The sequence below is a fragment of the Vicia villosa genome, linkage group LG7, assembly GCF_029867415.1.
Source record: "Vicia villosa cultivar HV-30 ecotype Madison, WI linkage group LG7, Vvil1.0, whole genome shotgun sequence".
In the NCBI taxonomy this organism is placed as follows: domain Eukaryota; kingdom Viridiplantae; phylum Streptophyta; class Magnoliopsida; order Fabales; family Fabaceae; genus Vicia; species Vicia villosa.
In genome coordinates this window covers 36,873,646-36,888,783 of record NC_081186.1, presented here as the reverse complement: position 1 = coordinate 36,888,783, position 15,138 = coordinate 36,873,646, and positions in this window count along the sequence as shown.

The window sequence follows — 15,138 nt, the reverse complement described above, 5'->3', positions numbered from 1 at the left end:
ATTGCAGTTGTGGCTTAACGACACCTTAGAAGCTTTTCTCCCAAAGAAAGGTATTGTTGACGAAGAAGACACAATCATTCAAAACCGAACAGTCGAAGGAACAAGACTTGCTAACCTAACTCCTCCAAAAGAAGGAGGAAAATTGCCTGAAGCATTTCGAGCGTATATCATGATGTTTGCTAAACGCTATCATTTTAGTCCCTCGATGGCTCCATTTGTGAAAAGAGAAATAGGCCCTGAATGGTTCACACGAAAGTTTCCTGCACCTTCTCTGGATCAACAAGCTAGATCAATGGCTATTTGGGAAGCTTTCCTAACTCCTAAGATGTTGTATCATCGACTGCAGATGACAAAGAGCCATTGTTGCCTTCTCAGCTATCAACCCAATATTGTGTCGAGGCAATTTGGGCTTGTTCAGCTTAAACCCAAGTGCATGTATGACAAAATGAGCCATATGTGTCTGCATACCATGCATTCAGCTGAAGAAAACTATGCATCCAAAATCGCCAGATATGTTGGCGTCACAACCCTTTCTCCTATTTCTTTCGAACCTGCATTTTATTCCATTATATACTTTCATCAGTGGTGGGCTGAATATTATGACAACCAGATCTTCGATGTCGCTGGTCTTTCACAAGAACTAACTGAGGCTTTTGCTGCCGTGCAAGAGCGCTTCCAAAAAGGTACTTCGACGCATATTAAAGAAATCCAAGCTTTCAAAAAATTCTTTGAAACTATCTATAGACCCAATGATCTTAGTCGGACCGTTCGTGAAGCTGCAATTACTTTACGCGAAAAGTTTTCTAATAAACTAGAGAAGTTGAAACTGCCCACGTATGTTCATCCTGTAATACGGTGAACTGACTTTATCGAAATGTCGCTGTTAAGCATGAGTCGCCACCGACTTTTATTTTATCCAAATTAATTAGAAAGGCTAAAAGAACAGGAAAAACCTTTTAAATAAAATAGGGTTCGGGGGGTAATTATGCAAAGGGAAGGTGTAAGGCACCCTTTGCATCCATGGTTTTCCATGGGCTCTTAATTGCTTTGCTCTTTGTTTTCAGAAATGTAGAAGAAAAAGAATATGGACTTTAGCTCGTAAATAAGCGTAGCCATTTTGAAGGATTATGAGAAAGAATATGAAAAAAAAGTTTTAGAGCAAGGCAAAGCAATTAGGGGCAATTACCTTATAGTTTGAAAAAGAAGTTCTTTTAGCCTTTCAGGGTGAAAGGATCTATCCTTGCCATAAGAGGGCAGGAAGCCTTTCATTTGGAGATTGAAGGGTCATCGAGAGTGTTAGAACAAGATTTGTTCTGATCAATATTCTTAGTTTTGATGATAACAAGGATATGAATTTTGGATGAGATAATGTGGTACTCTAATACATTGAAATTTCCCTTTCAGGAAATATATAAAGAGTATGCACAAATCAGCGCTCAGAAGCTTTGACTCAGAAGGTTCAGCATGCAACATCAGAACATGGTCTGGCAAGACATCAGAAGATGGTCAAAGCAGAATCAGAACATGGGTCTATGGAAGCATCAGAAGAACTTGAGATCAGAAGCAGAAGCACTGAAGTTCTCATGGTATCAGGCTCAGAAGCACTTCAAGGTCAGAAGACAAGAAGATGCTCTGCACCAAGCTGTTTGACTCTGATGATATTCAAACGTTGTATACACAAACATTAGATCAGAAGCAAGTACAAGATGGCAGGCTACACTGACTGACAAAAGGAACATTAGAAGCTATTAAAGGCAACGTCAGTAGACACAGCGTAAACAAGGCTCGAGGTAGTTGACAAAAGAGTGAAACATTAAATGCAATGCTGTACGGAATACGCAAAGCATTAAATGCTCCCAACGGTCATCTTCTCAAGTGCCTATAAATATGAAGTTCTGATGAGAAGCAAGGTTACACCTGATTCTGAAGAATTCTGTGAATACAAACTTGCTGAAACGCTGTTCAAATCAAAGCTCACAAACTTCATCTTCATCAAAGCTCACTACATTGCTGTTGTAATATATTAGTGAGATTAAGCTTAAACTTTAAGAGAAATATCACTGTTGTGATTATAGCTTTTCAGAAGCATTGTAATACTCTTAGAATTGATTACATTAATTTGTAAGTAACTAGAGTGATCAAGTGTGATCAGGATACTCTAGGAAGTCTTAGCTTGTGTCTAAGCAGTTGTAACTAGAGTGATCACGTGGTGGTCAGGATACTCTAGAAAGTCTTAGCTTGTGTCTAAGCAATTGTTCCTGGAGTGATCAGGTTGTGATCAGGATACTCTAGAAGACTTAGTCGCGGACTAAGTGGAAAACCATTGTAATCTGTTGAGATTAGTGGATTAAATCCTCAGGTGAGGTAAATCACTCCAAGGGGGTGGACTGGAGTCGTTTAGTTAACAACGAACCAGGATAAAAATAACTGTGCAATTTGTTTTTATCGTTCAAGTTTTTAGACTACACTTATTCAAACCCCCCCCTTTCTAAGTGTTTTTCTATCCTTCAATTGGTATCAGAGCGCCGGTTCTAAGGTGCAAGCACTTAACCGTGTTTAGAAAAGATTCAGGAAGAGAAAAACGCTTCAGTAAAAGATGGCTGGTGAAATTCCAACAAACCCACCTGCATCTACATCTGGCTCTGCTGAGCAATATAATGGTAACAATGGTTATACTAGACCACCAGTATTTGATGGTGAAAACTTTGAATACTGGAAAGACAAACTGGAAAGTTACTTTCTTGGTCTAGATGGTGAACTATGGGATCTTCTGATGGATGGTTACAAACATCCAGTGAAAGCTAGTGGCGTAAGGCTTACAAGGCAAGAAATGGATGATGATCAGAAGAAGCTTTTCAAGAATCATCATAAATGTAGAACTGTTTTGCTGAATGCTATCTCTCATGCTGAGTATGAGAAGATATCTAACAGGGAAACGACCTATGATATATATGAGTCATTGAAAATGACCCATGAGGGAAATGCTCAAGTCAAGGAGACTAAAGCTCTTGCTCTAATCCAGAGATATGAAGCCTTCAAGATGGAGGATGATGAAAACATTGAGAAGATGTTCTCAAGATTTCAAACGCTAACTGCTGGATTAAGAGTTCTGGATAAAGGCTACACCAAGGCTGATCATGTAAAGAAGATTATCAGAAGCTTACCCAGAAGATGGGGTCCAATTGTAACAGCATTCAAGATTGCAAAGAATCTGAATGAAGTTTCTTTGGAAGAGCTTATCAGTGCCTTAAGAAGCCATGAAATAGAGTTGGACGCAAACGAGCCTCAAAAGAAAGGTAAGTCTATTGCATTAAAATCTAATGTTAAAAAATGCACTAACGCTTTTCAGGCTAAAGAAGAAGATTCTGAAGAATCAGAATCAGAAGAAGAAAATGAACTGTTCATGATCTCCAGAAGGGTAAACCAACTCTGGAAAAGCAAGCAAAGGAAGTTCAGAGGCTTCAGAAGTTCAAAGAGATTTGAACGAGGAGAATCTTCTGGTGACAGAAGATCTGACAAGAAGAAGGCTGTCTGATATGAGTGCAATGAGCCTGGACACTTCAAGAATGAATGTCCAAAACTTCAGAAGGAGAATCCCAAGAAGAAGTTTCATAAGAAGAAAGGTCTTATGGCAACATGGGATGATTCTGAATCAGAATCAGAATCAGACTCTGAAGGAGAGCAAGCCAACTTCGCGCTGATGGCTACAGAAGATGATGGATCAGAATCTACATCAGAATCAGATTCTGAAGAGGTATTTTCTGAACTATCTAGAGAAGAGTTAGTTTCCATTTTAACAGAACTTCTGGAACTCAAGGCTCATCTTAGTATCAAATACAAAAAGCTGAAGAAGCAGTTTGAATTTGAAACTAAGAAGCTGGAAGTGGAAAACTCTGAACTGAAGGAAAAAGTTTTAAATCTATCCAAAGATAGTGGATCTCCTTCTGAAACAGAAAAATCCATTCCAAGTCTCAATCATATTCTGAAAGAATATGACTCGAGCTTCAGAAAGTTCTTATCTAGAAGTATTGGCAGAAGTCATCTTGCTTCTATGATATATGGCGTTTCTGGAAACAAAAGGTTTGGCTTTGGCTATGAGGGTGATGCCTCACATAAATTTGAACCTATTGATGATCTGAAGATCACATACAAGCCATTGTATGATCAGTTCAAATATGGCCATGCACATGATATTAGGCTCACCTCACATACACAAAGTTTTAACACTGTTCACACCAAGAAGCATGTGACACATCCTAAGAAATATCATGCTGACAAACCAAAAGAATATCATGCTGTTCCTCCTGTTAAATATTATGCTAAACCCAAGTTCAATCAGAACTTGAGGAGAACTAACAAGAAAGGACCCAAGAAATTGTGGGTACCTAAGGAGAAGATAATTTCTGTTGCAGATATCCTTGGCTGCAAAGAGGACAAAAAGCAAAATGTCATGGTACCTGGACTCTGGGTGCTCGCGACACATGACGGGAAGAAGGTCTACATTCCAAGACCTGGTGCTTAAACCAGGTGGAGAAGTCAAGTTTGGAGGAGATCAGAAGGGCAAAATCATTGGCTTTGGAACCATAAGTTTTGGTAACTCTCCTTCCATAACTAATGTACTTCTTGTAGAAGGATTAACACATAACTTATTGTCCATAAGTCAATTAAGTGACAATGGTTATGATATAATCTTCAATCAAAAGTCTTGCAAGGCTGTAAGTCAGAAGGATGGCTCAATCCTATTTACAGGCAAGAGAAAGAACAACATTTATAAGATTGATCTTTCTGATCTTGAGAAGCAGAAGGTGACTTGTCTTATGTCTGTTTCTGAGGAGCAATGGGTCTGGCACAGAAGATTAGGACATGCTAGTTTGAGAAAGATTTCTCAGATTAACAAACTAAATCTGGTCAGAGGACTCCCAAATCTGAAATACAAATCAGATGCTCTTTGTGAAGCATGTCAGAAGGGCAAGTTCTCCAAACCTGCATTCAAGTCTAAGAATGTTGTGTCTACCTCAAGGCCGTTAGAACTCTTGCACATTGATCTGTTTGGCCCAGTCAAAACAGCATCTGTCAGAGGGAAGAAATATGGATTAGTCATCGTTGATGATTATAGCCGCTGGACATGGGTAAAGTTCTTAAAACACAAGGATGAGTCTCATTCAGTGTTCTTTGATTTCTGCACTCAGATCCAATCTGAGAAAGAGTGCAAAATCATAAAGGTTAGAAGTGATCATGGTGGTGAATTTGAGAACAGATTCTTTGAGGAGTTCTTCAAAGAAAATGGCATTGCCCATGATTTCTCTTGTCCTAGAACTCCACAACAAAATGGAGTTGTAGAACGAAAGAATAAGACTCTACAAGAAATGGCCAGAACCATGATCAATGAAACCAATATGGCTAAGCATTTCTGGGCAGAAGCAATAAACACTGCATGTTACATTCAGAATAGAATCTCTATCAGACCTATTCTAAATAAGACTCCTTATGAATTGTGGAAGAACAGAAAGCCCAACATTTCATATTTCCATCCTTTTGGATGTGTATGTTTCATTCTAAATACTAAAGATCATCTTGGTAAGTTTGATTCTAAAGCACAAAAGTGTTTCCTTCTTGGATATTCTGAACGCTCTAAAGGCTACAGAGTATACAATACTGAAACATTGATTGTAGAAGAATCAATCAATATCAGGTTTGATGATAAGCTTGGTCTTGAAAAACCAAAGCAATTTGAGAATTTTGCAGATATAGATATTGATATATCAGAAGCTGTAGAACCAAGAAGCAAAGCTGCAGAAGCTGGTAGTCTCAGAAGCAATGGATCAGAAGATCAAGTTGCTGCATCTTTAGAGAATCTCAGGATTTCTGAAGAGCCAATAGTCAGAAGATCATCTAGACTTGCATCAGCTCATTCAGAAGATGTGATCCTTGGGAAGAAAGATGATCCTATCAGAACAAGATCATTTCTAAAGAATGACTATCAGAAGTAGTGATCAGAATCAGAAGATGTACAGTCTTTTCAAAACAACACAACTGTCATCTATAAGTTTCTGAAAATGAACGCGTGTCTGTACGGACAGTACAAGCGTGCAGTTGAAAAGACGCTGACCTAGGTAACTATGTTAAATCATTTCATTTACCATGTTCTCTCTCCTAATGTCATTTCTCATTCAATGCATAATGATGTCTTTTTTCTTGAAATCAATTTCTTTCAAAACAGTTTTTTTTCTTTTCTCCTTATTTTAATTTTTTAAATCGTTTAAATAACCCGCTTCATCTTCATTTCTTCTTCTCTCTCTCTCTCTCTCTCTCTCTCTCTCTCTCTCTCTCTCTCTCTTTTGTGTATCTCTTTCGTTGCATTTGTTTTCAAACCCTAGTTTCTGATTTGATCTCAAAGCATAATCATCATGAACTCATCTTCAAGTTCATCAAACCCAGCAGAAAGTCTCACTTCTACACAAATTCTTCTACGCAAATATGGGTATGCTCCTTTGAAAACATGCATGATTCCCATGGACGATCTGGAAGTTCTTTGTGAATCTGCTGTGGACTTCGACAACCTTAGAGCAAATGGTTTTCTGTGTGATGTCAGAATATTGGAGCAAGGATGGTCGAAATATCTTGATAGATTGGTTGGACCAATTTATCCTGAACTTATGAAGGACTTCTGGGTACATGCAACGGTTACCCCAACTGCTATAATTTCCTTTGTGCTAGGGCATGAAGTGGTTATTACTGAAAAGCTCATCAGGAAGCTGTACAATCTGAATGATGAAGAAGGTTGGTCCGGCTTTCGACCTGGAACGATTAACTGGAATCAAGTTGAAAATCAAATCTCTCTTGCCTTCGGAGCTGATTCTCATAAAACGGGCACTTTGAGGCCGTTTTATCAAGTATGGGCTGAGATTATTCTGGGTTCTCTTCACCACAGAAAGAAGATGTTCTCTCCCTCCGCCTACATCAGTCCGGATCACAAGTACACTCTCTTCTGCATTGGCAGAAAGATAGAACTCAACATCTCTCACATTCTATTTGAGAATCTGAAGACTTCTATAGTTGAATCAAGAGAAGATGAAAGGGCGAAGTACCCTCATATTCCTAGAAAGACTATTCCTTTCGGAAGAATGATTTCAGACATTCTGATTGAAAGCAAATTGCTGGACTCCATCAGAACACTTGATGCGTCCCATTTTCTTGGAGTAGTTTAGGGTCCCATTTTCAATGGTGTGGATTTGTTCAGACTAGAGCTCATCCAGAATGTATCTTCTGTGTGCACAAGCTTTCCTGACATTCTGTCAAGAAGAGTTGCTGTTGAAGGTTTTGTCTCTTTGTTTCATAAAGAACTTCATCAGGTTGTCAAGCTTTACTTGGAAGATTGTGTTAGGAAGCAATCAGATATTGATCCTGCTTGGATCCGTGGCAGAGTACTTCTGTCCAAAGCTGATCTTCTGAAGAAGGATCAGAAGGAACAACAGGAAAGGCTAAAAAGAAAGGCCCGAGAAGATGAGGCTAAGAAAGCCAAGAAGCTGAGGGTCACCTATGATCCTGACAAGGTGTACTCTCCTGAATACAGGGATAAAAGGATCAGAGACTCTTTTCGCACCACCAGATCTACATATGCTTCTTCTGAATCCGTCACCAGGCATGTTTTTACTCCACCTCCTTCTGTTCCTAAACCTTCTACCCAATCACCTCCTTCTGAACCAAAAATCAACTTCACTATACCAAATCCTTCTCCATCATCTCTTTCTACTCCCATTCTAAACCCCACACCTCTAAGTATTCTTCCCCCAACTCCTTCTGATAAATCTTTCTCACCAATTCCCTTCATAAATACTCCATCCTCTTCACAACCTATATTTTCTGATACTCCATCCACATCAATCATTCCTTCAGATGTTCCTTCTCCCTCATCTACCACACCTCTACCTTCTTTATCCCATCCCTTACCTATCAGAAAATCCAAACCCTACTGCCTTCTCTACCCTGACTACAAATTCACCTTCAATCCACCTGAACCTGAACCCTATGCCTACTTGGAACTGTTCAGACATGAGGTGATTAGCAGTCTAGACCTTCTGAAGGATGCCTTCCTAAATGGCCTGGATGATATTTCTACAAGAAATCTCTGGAGAAGCTTTCGCCAGAATTTTCAAGTAGGAGCAATGGGAGTACAGAAGAGACTAGTGGCTGCTGCCCCTGGTTACCCTGGTTACCTTCTGGAGGGTGATAATGGTATATAATACCATCCTCTCAGAAATTGTGTTGCTGTTGAGGAGAAGTAGTTTGTGGATGAATTGGACGAAGTAAGACTTGCTGCTGCAATGGAAGCTAACCCTTGCAGGGAAATTGTGGTCTGGAGACCTCAATATCCTGTTCTGCTCGGAGACTTCAAGACTCTCTTTGACTTTCTGAGGGAAAACCCTTCTAAGAAAGACCCAAGCTTGGTCATTCCAGAAGTTGTTGACCCACCAGAAGTTGAAGGTCCTTCTGCCCCTAGGAATCTAGCTGCCATTCTTCAGGCACTTGAGAATGGAGATTCTGAGATTCCGGTTGCAGAATATGAAGATGCATATATGCAAGAAGAAGACGTAGAAGATCATGTTACTGAAACAGTTCCTGTTGAGGAAAACCCTGCAAATGATCTATCAATGGAAGCTACAGATCACAATGCCATCCCTGTGGATAGAAGCTGTGAAGCTTCTTCTGATGAACCTTCCCGTCTTGCAAGGACTCTGGAAGTTATTCAGAAGAACCAGGATGAGCAAAGCTCAGTCAATGCTGAGTTTAGAGCTTTCATGGAGAGGCAGAATGAGCACAACAATGGGGTTCAAGATATGCTGGCCAAGATCTTGTCGAAGCTAGAGTCATCTTAGATTGAGCCTTAGTTGTTTTGTTTTCGTTTTTTACTTTGCTGCATCTGTTTTGTGCATCTTCTCTTGCTTATCCTCTTGTACTTCTGTACTTCTGTCTTCTTGAGCTTAATTAAAAATTATCTTTTTCTTCCATCTGTTTCCTTTTGTTTTTCATATGAATCTTTTATGTTTTTGATGTTATGACAAAAAGGGGGAGAAATATGTGATAAATGATCTGATTTATTTTTATCAGTTGCTAGGAGAAAGGCTCCACTTGTCTAACAGAACTTGCAAAGTTCTATGCTTTAAGTTTTGTTGCTGCAGGAATTAAAGATCCTCTTCAAAGCTCAACATGAGAAGCAAAATCATGAGGAGAAACAATTATAAAGAATCAAGCTCTTGGATTCTTGAAGCAAGCTGAGTGCTATGAAGCTTCAGAATCAGAAGCAAGAAGCAAGAAGGAAGAATGTTCAGATATTCTGATGATAGAATATGCTCTAAAACATTATGTCCATTTGTTCTGATACATATTATGTGGCTCTGATACATATTATGTGTTCTGACTCATTCAAGATGTAGAGATGCTCTGATGATGCTCTGGTACATTCAACAATGTTCTGATACAATCTAGCATGAAGTGATGTAAGAAGAAATTCAAAGATCTGAAGCTGTCCTGATGGAAGCAAGAATCAGAAGCTGTGAATGTTCTGAAGATCAAAGAAATTCAAAGCTCTGAAGCTGTCCTGATGGAAGCAAGAATCAGAAGCTGTGAATGTTCTGAAGATCAAAGAAATTCAAGTTCTGAAGCTGTCCGATGGAAGCAAGAATCAAAAGATGTGAATGTTCTGAGGATCTAAAGAAATTCAAAGTTCTGAAGCTGTCCTATGGAAGCAAGAATCAGAAGTCATGAAGTTCTGAAGATCAAGCATATGTGAACGTCTCTATTGAAATACTCAGGGAAGTCTTTTATTATTAAAATTCTTCTTGTATTTATTTCAGGGGGAGATTATAAATCTCAGGGGGAGACATATTCACATGCTTATGCTTTAGCTGTGTAATTGTCTTTAGCCGTCTGCTCTTTCTGATCGCAAATTCATATCATTTATATATGTTTTTGTCATCATCAAAAAGGGGGAGATTGTTAGAACAAGATTTGTTCTGATCAATATTCTTAGTTTTGATGATAACAAGGATATGAATTTTGGATGAGATAATGTGGTACTCTAATACATTGAAATTTCCCTTTCAGGAAATATATAAAGAGTATGCACAAATCAGCGCTTAGAAGCTTTGACTCAGAAGGTTCAGCATGCAACATCAGAACATGGTCTGGCAAGACATCAGAAGATGGTCAAAGCAGAATCAGAACATGGGTCTATGGAAGCATCAGAAGAACTTGAGATCAGAAGCAGAAGCACTGAAGTTCTCATGGTATCACGCTCAGAAGCACTTCAAGGTCAGAAGACAAGAAGATGCTCTGCACCAAGCTGTTTGACTATGATGATATTCAAACGTTGTATACACAAACATCAGATCAGAAGCAAGTACAAGATGGCAGGCTACACTGACTGACAAAAGAAACGTTAGAAGCTATTAAAGGCAACGTCAGTAGACACAGCGTAAACAAGGCTCGAGGTAGTTGACAAAAGAGTGAAACATTAAATGCAATGCTGTACGGAATACGCAAAGCATTAAGTGCTCCCAACGGTCATCTTCTCAAGTGCCTATAAATATGAAGTTCTGATGAGAAGCAAGGTTACACCTGATTCTGACGAATTCTGTGAATACAAACTTGCTGAAACGCTGTTCAAATCAAAGCTCACAAACTTCATCTTCATCAAAGCTCACTACATTGCTGTTGTAATACATTAGTGAGATTAAGCCTAAACTTTAAGAGAAATATCACTGTTGTGATTATAGCTTTTCAGAAGCATTGTAATACTCTTAGAATTGATTACATTAATTTGTAAGTAACTAGAGTGATCAAGTGTGATCAGGATACTCTAGGAAGTCTTAGCTTGTGTCTAAGCAGTTGTAACTAGAGTGATCACGTGGTGGTCAGGATACTTTAGAAAGTCTTAGCTTGTGTCTAAGCAATTGTTCCTGGAGTGATCAGGTTGTGATCAGGATACTCTAGAAGACTTAGTCGCGGAATAAGTGGAAAACCATTGTAATCTGTTGAGATTAGTGGATTAAATCCTCAGGTGAGGTAAATCACTCCAAGGGGGTGGACTGGAGTAGTTTAGTTAACAACGAACCAGGATAAAAATAACTGTGCAATTTGTTTTTATCGTTCAAGTTTTTAGACTACACTTATTCAAACCCCCCCCTTTCTAAGTGTTTTTCTATCCTTCAGAGAGTTCGTTCGCCATAAGACTGTCCCATGCCATAGAGAGACAGGTAGTCTAAGGGAAGAACCAGAATAGCCATTCGTAGGCGGCCAGAGGATACCTCAGCCTTTTCGTAGGCAACTTCCGAGGGTCGAGATCATGTTTAGTGTATCGAAGGCAGCATCATTAGGGACCCATGATCTTAATCAAGGCAACATAGCTGAGGTATCCTCGTATTCGAGGGACATGGCTATCCTGCAAAAACACAAGGCAACAAGGCAACAGGCAACAAGGCAACAGAGAGGTTACCTCAAAAGCGTGTGTGGGTGCAACAATCACGTGATCACATTCAGATATTTATCTTATAGTTAAGTGATTCTAATTGAATTAACAAGTTGCACTCCCTAGGATTATTAACCACAACAATTAATATTAACAATTATGGGGAAGGGAAAGTGAAACCAGCGGAGGAAAGGGAAATTGAAACCAGCAGGATAATAATATTATAGATCTAACACAAGTAATAATCAAGACCAGGGTTTAGGTTTACCGATACTCGAAGCTTTGGCAATTGGCAAACCCTGAAAAAAGTGGAAAAATAGAAAGCAAAATAGGGTGAGTGCATTATCAGTTCGGAGGCAAACCTTGCTAACCCTAAAAAATAAGAGGATAAAAGAAATTAAAATAAATAAATAAATAGGCACTTAGCTTGGAATTTGATCTGATATGGTTGGCGGTCGGAGGAAACCTCGGGGTTAACCCTGAAAAAGGGCAAAGGCCAGAGGCAGAAAGAAATGTGAGTGTATGCACAGTTCAAGAAAGGTTTAAAGGGTAAACCCTAAAATAAAAGGAAACCAAATAGACTTTGAAATTAAATTGAATACTTATCTTCGGATTTTGAAGGCGCAAAAAAGACAAATATTTCAGTGTATGGGGTGATCTTCGTAAACCCTGATTAGGGTACGAATTGAATAAAAACGTAAATGATTTAATTAATTATTGGTCTCGCGACCTAATTAATTAAATTAAGAAGAGAAAATAAAATCGGACACGAAGGTATTTTTTATGAATTTTTTAGAGTTAAAATAAAATAAACATGAATTTTTACAGTAATTAAATAATTAAACATAAGTTGAAAAAGAAAATAAACAAATATGAAAATAAATATATGATAAATATATAAATAAATAATTAAGAAAATAAAATTATTATAAATAAACATAATAAATATAATAAATATGATTAAATAAATAAAGAAAAAGGATATATGAAATTAATAAAAATAAATAAACAAATATTAGTTATATAAAAAAAAGTTTTTTATAATAAAACCTATAATTAGTTTATTATTTTTTAAGAAACAAAGAAAAGATTTAAATTGATATATATATATATATATATATATATATATATATATATATATATATATATATATATATATATATATATATATATATATATATATATATATATATATATATATATATATATATATATATATATATATATATATATATATACACACAAAGTAAAATACAAGGTTATGTAATTAAAAAGAAAAAAATTGGAAAAAAAACTTAGTTGGATCCTGTGTGGCTCACGAGCGTGGTCCATGGTGTGCCCTCGCTTATGGATGTGTTGGATCTGTTGCCAGCATGATTAGATGGTTGGATGTGAGAAGGAACACCACATGCACGTAGACTAAGAAGCAGCGGATTATTTTGTTTGAAAGGGAGGAACACGCGCGCGGGTTGTTCAAACCCTCCACTCACGCATGGACACGTCATCATCTTCTTCAATCAAAACCTGCAACATGCCTTTTACAACTGCGGAAAATAGCGAATAGCACCTAGAGTATACAGAAATTTTTCGCGATGGCCTCGTTACATTCGTACAAGCCTCGCGAATTTGATTATGGTGTCAATTCGGTCAACAAATGCTTATATCAGAAAGCCCTAAAAAAGCTTTGAAAACCCTATTATGGCATCTTGCTATTAAGGACACAAGAACTCGATTAAACTTCCAGAATCGATAAACACATGATAACAAACACAAATGTATGAATGAAATTCATTAAGGATGCATGATAAAGCTTAATCGAATCAATTTGAAAGTGTGCAAACCGTGGTGAATTGAGGGCGATTCCATAGGTTTGAAGGCTATGTGATGATCCAGAAAGTTTCCACGATCTTCCCTGAGTGTGTTGGGATCTTTAAATCTCTTTGAATTGCTCTCTAATGCAGATTCCAACTTTGAAGTTTTTCTTGGAATTTTGGATTCGGCTATAGGGTTCCTCTTGCAGAATTTTTCGTCCCCCCTTGCATATGAATGGTTTGTGTACTTATATGGATTGATTTAGGTCAACAAAACCAGAAGAAATCTTTGTTAAATCTTAGATTTGCAATCTTGGATAATTTGATTTAAAAAGCTTCTTATTATGGTCAAATCCAATATTTTCCATACAATTAGCCTATGCACGAATTTTGTGATGAATATTGGATATTTGTATGATTGATAATGATTGATATTGGGAGCAAATCAAATCTCTTCTATTTTATTCAATATTTTGACTTAAATCCATAATTTTAAATAATAAAAATTTGAATAAAATCAAATATTCATTATTTTCGTGGCTTTAAGATCAGAGCTTCTAGATGATTTGATTTGCAAGATTGGATCTTAAACTCATGGGCTTTTTTTGCAAAAATATCCAAGTTCTTTCACATTTTTCGCTCCAAAATAACCCAACTTTGACAAACCTATCTCTCTCAATTTTTGAGGTATGGAAGTGTTCTAGGACTTTTTAGAAACCTTAGAGAGTCCTCTAACCAGTGTCTTTGGTCTCATATCAAAATTATTTTCCATGCCCCTTGTGTGTCCTTTTGAAAAAAGTGACTTTTTATTGACTTTTGAAAAGGACCTATAATGTTTTGGTCCATATCTCTCAAATGAAGCATTTTTAGACTTGGCATGTGAGAGATAAAATTGTAGAGAATCAAATTTCCTTCAAAATAAGCTTTGGATGGAAAATTTCTGATGTTCCATGTGAGAGTTATGGCTGGTCAAAGTTCAGTTGACTTTCTCCTATACAAACCCTAATTTAGAAACTTTTTGATTTGTTGATTTTTGATCTTTCCTTGATGAACCATGATCAATTCTTTATCAAATGGTGAATGATACTTCAATATGAGGATCTTGACAAAAAATCAGGAGTTTTGACTTTATTTTGACCACAGTTGACTTTTAGGTTAACTTAGTCGACTGTTGATTTTCTGAACAATTGAGTGACCAATCCTTTGAGATGAGACTTGATACTTGTCATAGAGAAAATGTGAGATATATTGAACCATATAGGATGCCTTGGAGCCATTGATTCACTGATTTTCCTTTGAAGAAGCCAAACCCTAGTTTCAGAGTCTTGTATAGGAGAGTGTGTCTTGGAGCTTTGTGTATTGATTTGAATTTGAATAGGAGAAATAGTATGGGCAAATTTTGGGGTATGACAAATCCCGAACAACGTTATGAAGTGGCTTTCAATCTATATCCTCCTAAGTTACCTCCACTACCCAATGCTGACTTTGGTGTGGCTTTAAGCCCTCCTTTCCCAAACTGGTTTGTGTGTGGGAATGTCCCCAAAATTCTTTGCGAACAATCCAAAAAACGTGCCGAATGAGTGGTTCCGACTAAGCATACCTTGGATAATTTCAAAGGACATCTTCACATAAGTCTGGAGCACGTTAGTGTTTTGACTTCAATACCTGAAGGTTGGGAACTGGATAATATTTCGATTGGAATTTCTTCTCTTTGTCTTTATACTAACTTATTTTTTTTTGCTTACAGCCCTTAGTCGGTAAAGAGTTATCAAAGACGCTGCTGCCCGTAAAGCTATTACAGCTTCGAGAGGTAAGAAAGCAAGTGGGGAAGATTCCAAGGATCCTGGAAAAAATCCTGTG